General features: G+C 45.7%; 1 long non-coding RNA gene across 1 annotated transcript in view; it reads left to right on the plus strand.

Moving 5' to 3' along the window:
- Window positions 1-8946: 8946 nt before the first annotated feature.
- The window catches only part of LOC141081703 (uncharacterized), a 3402-nt gene continuing 425 nt past the window's right edge, over window positions 8947-11923 (plus strand). The window contains exons 1-2 of the long non-coding RNA XR_012229986.1: window positions 8947-9373; window positions 10616-11923. The exon at window positions 10616-11923 is cut by the window's right edge and continues 425 nt beyond it. This is a non-coding gene — a long non-coding RNA (uncharacterized lncRNA). The remainder of the gene's footprint in view (window positions 9374-10615) is intronic.

Raw genomic sequence — 11923 nt, forward strand, 5'->3', positions numbered from 1 at the left:
ACACCTTGAACCTGGTGGTGCAGTGCTTCCTCAAAAATTATCCGGAGTTAACAGCCCTGCTCCAGAAGGTGCGAAGACTGTGCGCGCACATCCGCCGGTCGCCTGTACACTCCGCTCGTATGCAGAAGCTGCAGCGATTGCTCCACCTTCCCAACCACCGCCTCATTATCGACATTGCAACAAGGTGGAACTCCACCCTGCACATGGTGGAGCGGCTGTGCGAGCAGAGGCAGGCCATAATGCATTTGTGGGAGGATACACGGCCAGGCACTTTGAGAGCAGACATGGAGTTGACAGGTGTGCAGTGGTCGAAGCTGAAAGACCTCTGTAAAGTCCATCAGTGTTTTGAGGAATGCACACGGCTGGTAAGCGCAGACGACGCCATCCTAAGCATGAGCATCCCACTTATGCGTCTGCTCATGCAAACTTTGACGCACCTTAAGGAGCAGGCGTCTGCAGCCAATGTTGATGAGGAGGAAGAGGAGGAGGGAATCCTTCATGACATTCAGCCATTGTCTGCTCAGGGACCTCTCCTGGACGAGGTGGAGGAAGAAGAAGAGGAGGAGGAGGATGATGGGGATGATTACTTAGGGGAGGAGGATGCATCTCGTGGGGCAAGTGAAAATGTTGGCGTGGCAAGGTCTGGTACAGGGTTTGTGCGTGACTGGAGGGATGTGGATTTGCCAGAAAGTGCTCCTCCAACCAGCACTCGCAGTGCATCATTGACACCGGGAACATTGGCCCACATGTCAGATTATGCCTTGCAGATCCTAAAAAGGGACCCACGCATTGCCAAAATGATGAACGATGACGACTACTGGTTGGCCAGCATCCTGGATCCACGCTATAAAGGCAAATTACAAAACATCATGCCACAGGAGAACCTTGACCTAATATTGGCTAATAAACAAGCAACTCTGGTAAATCGGTTGCTTGAGGCATTCCCAGCACACAGCAGCGGTGATGGTTCTCACACGAGCCGTACGGGCCGGGGGCAGCTTGGCAGAGGTGTTCGTGGTGCACACAGCAGAAGTGGCGTTGGAGACAGGGGTTTCATGACAATGTTGTGGACTGATTTTTCAAGTACCGCTCACACAACTGGTAATACTGCATCGATGGAAAGTGACAGGAGACAGCAGTTGTCAACTATGGTTACAAACTACTTTTCCTCCCATATCGATGTTCTCCCACACAGGTCATTCCCCTTTGACTATTGGGCCGCTAAACTGGACACCTGGCCTGAATTGGCACAATATGCCTTACAGGAGCTCGCTTGCCCAGCTGCAAGTGTGCTATCGGAAAGAGTCTTCAGTGCAGCTGGATCAATCCTGACATAAAAAAGGACCCGTCTGTCAACCCAAAATGTGGATGATCTAACCTTCATTAAAATGAACCACGCATGGGTTTCCAAGGATTTTGTCCCACCTTCCCCTGATGACACATAGGGTGACAGAAAAATGGCTTGCTTTGGTCCACCTCTTCCTGGGACTTGACCTATTTCACCTTTTGCATCAGCTGAATGTCCAACATCAACATATGCCACTTTCTAAAACTCCCTAACTGTGCTGCCTCCCCCCCCATGGCCGGGGTCACCACCTAGCGCACGACACCGTGCGAGTGCCGTTGCCCTGGACAGGTGGGTAGGTCGACTCTTGGGCGCGGGCACTGGCACAGGGTCCTTCATAGTGCAATCAAGTGTCTCTGACGGTGGTGGTGCACACCCGCCGTCAGACACACCGCCGTGCTATGAGGGGCCCAGTGCCAGTACCGACGCCCACGAGTGGGCCCCCCTTGCTTGGGCAGGGCCCCAGCATTTGCAATCTTTACCTCTCCCTGCTCCTCCGCTGTGTAGTCTGGGCCGTCAAATCCATACTGTGCCTGACACCGTCTGAGCCTGCCTCCTGATGTATTGACATATATTTTGAATGTGTACGCTATCCATACATGTTATCTGGGGATACGGTACCCTTTCTAACCTTTGTGCAATCACGTGCAATCCATACTGGGCCTAACACCGTCTGAGCCTGCCTCCTGATGTATAGACATATATTTTGAATGTGTACGCTATCCATGCATGTTATCCGGGGAAACGCTACCCTTTCTAACCTTTGTGCAATCACGTGCAATCCATACTGGGCCTAACACCGTCTTCCTGCCTCCTGATGTATAGACATATATTTTGAATGTGTACGCTATCCATACATGTTATCTGGGGATACGGTACCCTTTCTAACCATTGTGCAATCATGTGCAATCCATACTGGGCCTAACACCGTCTGAGCCTGCCTCCTGATGTATAGACATATATTTTGAATGTGTACGCTATCCATGCATGTTATCCGGGGAAACGGTACCCTTTCTAACCTTTGTGCAATCACGTGCAATCCATACTGGGCCTAACACCGTCTTCCTGCCTCCTGATGTATAGACATATATTTTGAATGTGTACGCTATCCATACATGTTATCTGGGGATACGGTACCCTTTCTAACCTTTGTGCAATCACGTGCAATCCATACTGGGCCTAACACCGTCTGAGCCTGCCTCCTGATGTATAGACATATATTTTGAATGTGTACGCTATCCATACATGTTATCCGTGGAAACGGTACCCTTTCTAACCTTTGTGCAATCACGTGCAATCCATACTGGGCCTAACACCGTCTGAGCCTGCCTCCTGATGTATAGACATATATTTTGAATGTGTACGCTATCCATACATGTTATCTGGGGATACGGTACCCTTTCTAACCTTCGTGCAATCACTTGCAAGCCATACTGGGCCTTACACCATCTGAGCCTGCCTCCTGATGTATAGACATATATTTTGAATGTGTACGCTATCCATACATGTTATCCGGGGATACGGTACCATTTATAACCTTTGTGCAATCACGTGCAATCCATACTGGGCCTAACACCGTCTGAGCCTGCCTCCTGATGTATAGACATATATTTTGAATGTGTACGCTATCCATACATGTTATCTGGGGATACGGTACCCTTTCTCACCTTTGTGCAATCACGTGTAATCCATACTGGGCGTGAGAACGGCTGGCGAGCTGTTAAGCAAGCTACAGCACCTGTGGTTTGCACACGTAAGTTTTTCATTTTTTCAGGAATGACGGTTAGGCCTAATTCCGGAACTGCGGTTGACCTGCACTTACTTGGAAATCATTGTTCGCGGGTAATAATTGTAATCAGTGATCCCCATCACTAACGTTGTTCAGCGGGTTATCTGCACCTGTAAGCGACAAACGCTGGCCTTTTCAGTGTAGCGCACATGCAGCCACGGACATGTAAGGGCATGACACACCAGTTATTGGCCAATCTCATGTGCCAGAGCCTCACGTGTCCCTCTAGTAAGCCGGACTCGGACCGCGGGGCATGACGGAGTCTCGTTCGTTAACGGAATTAAGCTTGCAATGTGTGCATCTGTTCTGTAGCTGGCATGGTTGAGGTTTCCCAGGTGGAGTCGAATTTAACCGTAGGCTCCACTCCTGGTGGTGCCCTTCTGGACATTCCTTTAAGGTTCAGCTTTGCAACCATACTGCCCACGTAAAACAAACACTTTGCCTTCATGAACGCTGTTTGGAGGGTCATGACTCGTGGGAATAACGCCGCCCAATCAGTTAACCTGCTAGAGAGATCCTTCGTTGCTCCCAAGCATGACATCACACTCCCTAGGAAGAAGGTAATGCCACTGTGGCGACCGTACTCCTGGGGGCGACACAAGTGCACTGATGCCCAGCCACTGCTCGATGAATCTGCTGGTACATTGACCCAGACCACTACATTCCCCTCGCACGCTACCCGGCCTGAATCTGACCCTGATGAAACTCAGGTTACCCTTCCCATATACAGTTCCATCTTACACGGTGACAAAGAGGAAGCTGCAGATGAAAGTGCAGGTTCCGCCCACCCGCCATCAGACACACCACCGTACTATCAGGGGCCCTGTGCCAGTGCCGTCGCCAACGAGTGGGCCCCCCCTGCTTGCTCAGGATCACAGCACTTGCAAAGTTGAAATACTGTGCAGTGAGATGGAAGATGGGGACGACGAGGAGTCCAGACAAGTACAGGGATTCCCTAGCGAGGAGACTTATTTGATTGTTTTCAATGTTGGGACAGCAATTTTTGGGGAGCACTATACTCTGGAGAATGATAGATGGGGCCCACCATACACTGGAACATTCCAAAGGTGGACATCAGACACTGGAGCAGCATTTACAGGGCCGATTATACACTAGAGCATTAGAAATGGGGCCCATTATGTTTGGAGCATTATTTGGGCTCATAAGACAGTGGAGCTTCATCCATGGGGACCAACATATACTGTAGCATTATGTGGAGCTCATCATATACTGTTTCAAACATTATATGGGACCAATGATTTTGTATGGAGAAATAGATGGGCCTCGTCATGAGATGTAAAAAGTGAGGTATTTTTCATTGTACTATACCGCTATTTCTCTGTCGTATCGGAGCATGATGAGTTGTGGTATGTGTTAAAGGGGCGCTCTTTCGCCCAGGGCACATGAAAACCTGCAGCCAGCCCTCCCCCCCCACAACTTTAGCCAAATAACCCACATTTTTCAGTGCGTAACTTGTATTATGAAGTTAATTAAGGTTGACAAGCTTAAGTAAGAAGAATTGATGCTTTTGGCATTCAAATGGGCACTGTAGGTGTGTTTCCTGTCCTCCTCTCACTGCCGACTTTTATTCCCCATTGACTTACATTGGGTTTCGTGTTTCGGGACGACCCCGACTTTTCCCTATAATCGGACGATCTTGCTCGACCCGACTTTTGGAAAAGTCGGGTTTCACGAAACGAAACGCGACCCTAAAAAAACAAAAGTCGCTCAATTCTAGTCGTCGGCTATGGACCATTCAATGACTGGTGCAAAATCGACTCCATTAATTTGAACACCCTCAGGTCTCTCCCCAGAAGGGGACAGCTGTACGACCGGGGGATCGAGTTTTAGTAAGGGAGAAGCACCCCCACAACAAGTTGGAGTTCCGGTGGGAGAAGAGCCCGTACAGGGTGAAGCGACGGCTCGGTGGATGGGGGGACCCGTCTATGAGGTTCAACTGAAACAGGTGAAGAGCTTTCCACCCGTACACTACATCGGAATATGCTGCGTCCCTGCTTGTCTCGAAACCCTCCAGTGGTACCATCTGCCCCGGTACCCCCGGTAGCAGAACCAGTGATCGCTGCTGATGACGAAGATGAGGGAGACTCTCTACCCCTTCAGGGAAACCCGGAAACAGGGCTGGTGCCTGAAACTACGGAAGTAACCGAGGAAAACTCAACTTCCACTTTCCCAGTGGCTGATTACACAACCTCTGCTGATCTAAGACACTCTGAACGGTCAACAGCAGGTGTACCCCCCATATGCTACAACCAGGACAAATTCATCTGGCAGCAAATTGTACAAGGTCTGGAAGATTGTCAGCAGGAGCTCCAGAAACTCTCGCCCAAGAATGGCGAGCTCACAGAGAGGGGGAATATAAGGGGGTGAAGCACAGAAGGAGCCGAGGGAGAGTTGCCTCCTCTGCTCCGTGCCCGGAACCATTGAGCAGGGCAGCAGCAGGTTCCCCGGGGGACACTTTAGCAGCCTGTTCAGCAGCCAGGAAAAGGAAAGGAGGAGAGCTAAGAGCGGGAAAACAGGGCGCGTTTTCCTCAGAGCAGGGGAGACATCACACAGGGGAGGACACTGACGCAGGCGGGGAGAGAACTCTGGTACAGCTGCCAGAGACAGAGAGACCGTGGACAAAGACTACAGACCATGAGTACGTGAAGCCTGGTACTGCAGTGTCAGGAAGGTTGCGCACTCCCCCCTGTGATAAGACACTGCCCCGCATAGAGACTGTGCCCTGTGATAAAACGCTGCCCCGCAGAGAGAATGTGTTATTTGGCATGATGCTTCCCAGCAAAGAGGCTGCATTCAGCAACGGAGCTGTGACCTGTTTATAGAGACTGAGCCACGTACAAGGTTGCGGTGACTTATGTGTTAATGCAGAGCCCCTGATTCCGGTGAGAGAGCACCGTTACAGAATACGAGAGAAGGACTTGGAGCAAAAGGGGATATCATCAGTCTCATACCCCTCTGGCTCCCGTATTAACTAGAGATGAGCGACTTTGCCTTTTTTCGGGTCGAGTCGGGTTTCATGAAACCCGACTTTCTCAAAAGTCGGGTCAAACTAAATCAGCCGATTATCGTGAAAAGTCAAAGGCCGACTGAAACACGAAACCCAATGCAAGTCAATGGGGAAGAAAAGTTCACAGTGAGTGGAGGACAGGAAACACACCTACAGTGCCCATTTTAATGCCAAAAACATCAATTCTTATTACTTAAGCTTGTCAACCTTAATTTACTTTATAATAATAGTTAGGCATTGAAAACTGGGGGTTATTTGGCTAAAGTTGTGGGGGTGTAGGGCTGGCTCCAGATTTTCGTGGGCCCAGGGCCAAAGAGTGTCAATGAGCTCCTTTAACACATGCCACAATTCTTGATCCTCTGATACGGAAATAGCGGTATAGTACAATGAAAAATACTTCACTTCTTACATCTCATGACTGACATCCATTTTAAATTCTCCAATAGCTCCAAAAACGAAGCGTATATTACTCCATACAGTATTATGGCCACCGCATAGTGCACTATACAGAGTGATGAGGCCCATATATTTCTCCATACAGTATCATCGGTCCCATATAATGTTTGAAACAGTATATGATGAGCTCCATATAATGCTACAGTATATGTTGGTCCCCATGGATGAATCTATAGATGGAAAACAGACAGGTGAATTATGGAGGTTGTATAAACAAAAGGTGCTGTCGGCAAAGAAAATTAATGTGGAAAAAGGAATTAGCAAAACAAATAAAGCTGAAGATCAGGGTAAGACCCCCACAGCACCTGAGAAAGTGTCTTGGGAGGACTTTAAGAATGTCTACCCGTGGGAAGAATTAGCTGCAGCAGTAGTCACTCGAGTAAGTGATGGATGGGGTAGGAATGCCTATGAGGCAGCTACCGGGAAGGAGGATGTGGACTCCGATGAGGAGATCCCATAGATAGCCAGCCAAGCCCCCGTATGGATAAAAGCTGATCAGCGTCCATACGTAAATTTAAGTATCCATTGGAAAGGGGGCAATGTGCAGAGAGTCCCTGCTTTGATTGATACTGGGGCGGAGGCTACTCTAATATATGGAAACCCCACGAAATTCAAAGGTCCAAAAATTAAAATTGCTGGACTAGGAGGACAGGTAATCACCGGAGTACAAACACAAGTTGCTTTGAAAATAGGAAACTTACCGATAAGAAATTACCGTGTTTTAGTAGTACCCATTCCAGAATATATATTGGGAATTGATGTTTTAAAAGGAATGACTTTAAATTTATCGGCTGGAAAATTCTCCTTTGGAGTAAAAAGGGCAGAAATACAAATGAGACCTGTAACGGTAGGAAAAGTAAAAATGCCCCCTGTACACATCCCTCCTGCTACTAAAATGGTGGCAATGAAACAGTATCGAATACCAGGGGGACACAAAGAGATTACTGAAACAATTAAAAATCTGGTGGACGCAGGAGTCATGCGTACCACTACTACTGCATGGAATAATCCAGTCTGGCCAGTTAAAAAGAGTGATGGCTCCTGGCGTATGACAGTGGATTACAGGGAATTGAACAAATGTACCCCTCCATTAACAGCTGCAGTGCCAGATACTATCACTATAATAGAAAATATACAGAGTCATAATGGAACCTGGTATGCAGTGATTGATTTGGCTAATGCCTTCTTTACAATTCCAATAGAGGAAAAGGCGCAGGATCAATTTGCTTTTACCTGGTTAGGTCGAGAGTATACCATGACCAGATTGCCTCAAGGATGGCTTCATAGCCCTACTATTTGTCACCGGACGGTGGCAGAACATCTAGATCAGTTCTCCTTGCCCTCAGATATGCAAATTTCTCATTATATTGATGATTTAATGATACAAGGAAATGAGGAGCAGGCAGTGAAATCACAATTGGAAAAACTTTTGGTGCATATGAGGAGCAAAGGATGGGAAATAAATGAGGCAAAAGTCCAAGGACCGGCCCAAGTTGTAAAATTCCTTGGAATCCAATGGAATAAAGGACATAGGGAAATCTTGCCACAAGCTAGACAGAAGATCATTAATTTCCCTACCCCAAAGTCTAAACAAGAGACTCAATCTTATATTGGGCTATTTGGATTTTGGAGACAGCATATACCTCATTTAGGACAAATGCTGTCTCCTTTGTATAAAGTGAAGTAAAGTACAACAAACTGCTTTTGAGATGGTGAAAGAGGCCATACAACAAGCTGTGGATTTATGGCCAATGGCAGCGGGGAGTGTAGAATTGCATGTATCAGTACAAAATATGTATGCCAATTGGTCACTATGGCAAAAACAAGGGGGAAAAAGAGTCCCCTTAGGATTTTGGAATCGAAAACTCCCTGATGCTGGAGAAAAGTATACTCCATTTGAACAACAATTGCTAGCTTGTTATTGGGCATTGGTAGAAACAGAACAGCTAACTTTAAGACATGAAGTCTTATTAAGACCGGCAATACCTATAATGCAATGGGTATTGTCTAACCCTAAAACCAATAGGGTAGGACATGCACAGGAACAAAGTATCATAAAATGGAAATGGTACATTTCTGAAAGAGCAAAGAAAGGAGAAGGCGGGATCGCCTCCCTCCATGAGAAAATAGCTGAAATAGGGGAAGAAATCAAATCCCCTATGAAACCAACTGTCTTGGAAGAGTCCCCTGTAAAATGGGGAAAATCTTATGAAGATTTAACAGAACAACAACAGCAACATGCTTGGTTCACTGATGGGTCAGCTCGATATGTCAATGGAAAGCGACATTGGAAGAGTGTGGCCTATAACCCAAAACTTGAAAAACATTTGATTATGGAAGGTCACGGTAAAAGTAGCCAATATGCAGAATTATATGCTATCTTTCTGGCATTGAGTTTTGAACAAGGGAAGGAGTGTCACCTTTTCACAGACTCGTGGTCTGTGGCTAATGGTCTTGCAACTTGGATGATGGGATGGAAGAAATATGGTTGGTTAATACATGGTAAGGAAGTGTGGGGAAAAGAGGTGTGGGAATTTATAGAAGAAATGGTTCAAATCACACTTACTACTGTTTTTCATGTTGATGCACATATGCCTGCTGACTCACTTGATCGTTTGTTTAATTCTGAAGCAGATAAAGCCGCCGCTATTAGATAGACTTCTGAGGTTGATCAAGAAAAAGAAAAATGGCTGCAAGGTACAGCTGTTTGGGCGCACAACAAGAGTGGACACCTTGGAGAAAAAGCCACTTACAGGTGGGCCCAAGAAAGAGGTGTTCCACTAACCATGGACATTATAAAACAAGTCATTGCACAGTGTCCAGTATGTCAACATTCACAAAGAAGGGAAGTTCCACATACAGTAATGGGACACATAGCTCGAGGGCAATTACCAGCTCAAATTTGGCAAATGGATTTTATTGATCCACTTACTGAGAGTAGGGGATGTAAATATGTTTGTACAGCGGTAGACACCTACTCAGGACTCATGATAGGATTCCCTTGCAAAGCTGCCACACAATGGAGCACATTACGTACACTGGAGATTATCACACAGTACTATGGTGTTCCACTGCAGATACAGACTGACAATGGGTCACACTTCACTGGTCAACAGATAAAGGATTATGCTAATGAGCATAATGTCCAATGGGTATATCATATGCCTTACTATCCCCAAGCTGCAGGGTTAGTGGAAAGGATGAATGGACTCTCTGTCCACTCTGAAAAAGATACACAATGTGGAAGGAGAATATGGCCAGTGGAGAGACAATCTAAGTGAGGCTTTACAAATTATCAACAATAGGCCAATTACTGATTCCATGACACCATTGATGAGAATGCTGACACCCAATCTTACCATACACGAAACTCATATTGTACATACAATTACTTGGTGGAAGATGAATCAAGAGGCTAAAATACCTGAAAGAGCAACTCCCCTATCTGCGGGATTGGATCTCAGTGCAATAGAAGTGACTATTGTACCTCCAGGTAAGACTGTTCCTATATTAACAGGATTGGGATGTCAAATGCCTAAAGGACATTATGGTCAGTTGGCAACTCGGTTTAGTTTTGCTTTAAAAGGGGCCATAGTGGTGAGAGGAGTAATTGATGCTGATTATCAAGGAGAAATCAAAGTTATTATGTCCAATTTAGGACAAGAGCCGCTAGTTATTTCCAAAGGACAAAAGATGGCTCAAATGTTGGTAATACCTATTAGTTTAGATCAAGCCATCGAAGGACAAGCTCCACTAGAACTCTCCTTATGGGGGGATAAAGCATTTGGGTCATCAGATGTGACCAATGTAGGAGCTAGAATTTGGGTACAGAGTCCTCAAGGACCGCCATCGGCGGCTGAAGTTATTGCTGTGGGCAAGGATCGTACTTTGCTAATCATGAGACCAGGAGTGGAAAAATGGGAATATGTTCCCCAGGAAAAATGTTATTTGCTTGAATAAATTTTTTTTTTTCCCCTTTCTTTTCTCCCTTTAACAGATATTTCTGGGAATATGTGGAATTATTGGAATCCTTGGAAGCGAGTGTTTGGTGAAAGTTGAAGGATGGACACCGGGTACTCAAATCCAAAGTCAAAACACCAGTCGGATAAGGTGGTTGTGGAAGAAAAGCACAAAAGAACGAAAACAAGAGGATTTTATTTGCCCAGAAGGACAGAACTGTAACATAGCTAATGTAACAGTGGAAGGATATGTATGGATAGGCCCCCGTGGGACCACCTCATTTCAAGTAGCATATATGTTACACAACATGCACGGAACTGTGAATATTACCGCTAAGGTGAACTTAACATGTTGTAACGCCGGTGGGGGTTTTGAGTCTTTGTCTTCAACTCAACAAACACGGATCTATAAGAACTGCACCCCCACCATTGGAAGTGGAACAGAATTAGTATTCAATATTAGTGTCCTACAGACTTTACTTTGTCATAATGCTACTAGTATAACAAATAGAGGTACTTGGGCACAAAGTATAATGTTTGTTAATATGAATTCGTCAAAAACGGAACCGGGACATATGAAGAGGATCCCCTCGTCCTGTGTAAAGACTGGGACTCAATCACAAAAGACTGTAGTAACAGCTATAGTGATATTTCCATCTAATGTTCTCTGCCCTATAAGACAAAAAAGGGCATGGTATGATACGTTGCTGGGGGGAGTGGGAACTGTTACTGGGACTTTGAATTCTTTTGATATTGAAACTCTAGCAAATCGCATGAGTAAAGCAGGTGCAGGAATACAAGATGTTTTAACTTTACAAGGTAAATGGATGCCTACAATATGGCACCCACTAACACAAGCTTGGCAAGCAGATACATTTTTACTAGATATGCAGAAAATTTCAAATTCTTTTATATTCAAGGAAGGATCAAATATTAGCGCGATTCTTAATTGGACTATGTGTACAATGCAGGCTATTTATCAGATGCAGCAGAAGGCAACAATGCAGACTCGTCTTATGACAGGAAATGAATGGGTATGGAGGACTATGTTTAATAACACAATTCCTGGAGTTTCATGGCTTAAAATTGAAGCTCCCAAAATGGTTTGCAATGACACAGTATGTCAAGGGATATTGAATATATATAATGTAACCAACCAGCAAGTAATGTGTAGATATGTAGTTTTACCACTATTATTGGGACCCCCAGGGGATCAATGGTTGTGGATGCCTAAAATGAATGGCTTATATATTGATGACAATAATCGCACGCATGATTTAAGCTTATGTGAAGACACATTAGAAGGTAAAATTTGTAGGTTGCATTCTGCTGTATATGAACCATGT

Source organism: Dendrobates tinctorius, unplaced genomic scaffold (genome assembly GCF_039654945.1).
Source record: "Dendrobates tinctorius isolate UK_male_01 unplaced genomic scaffold, ASM3965494v1 ptg000004l, whole genome shotgun sequence".
In the NCBI taxonomy this organism is placed as follows: domain Eukaryota; kingdom Metazoa; phylum Chordata; class Amphibia; order Anura; family Dendrobatidae; genus Dendrobates; species Dendrobates tinctorius.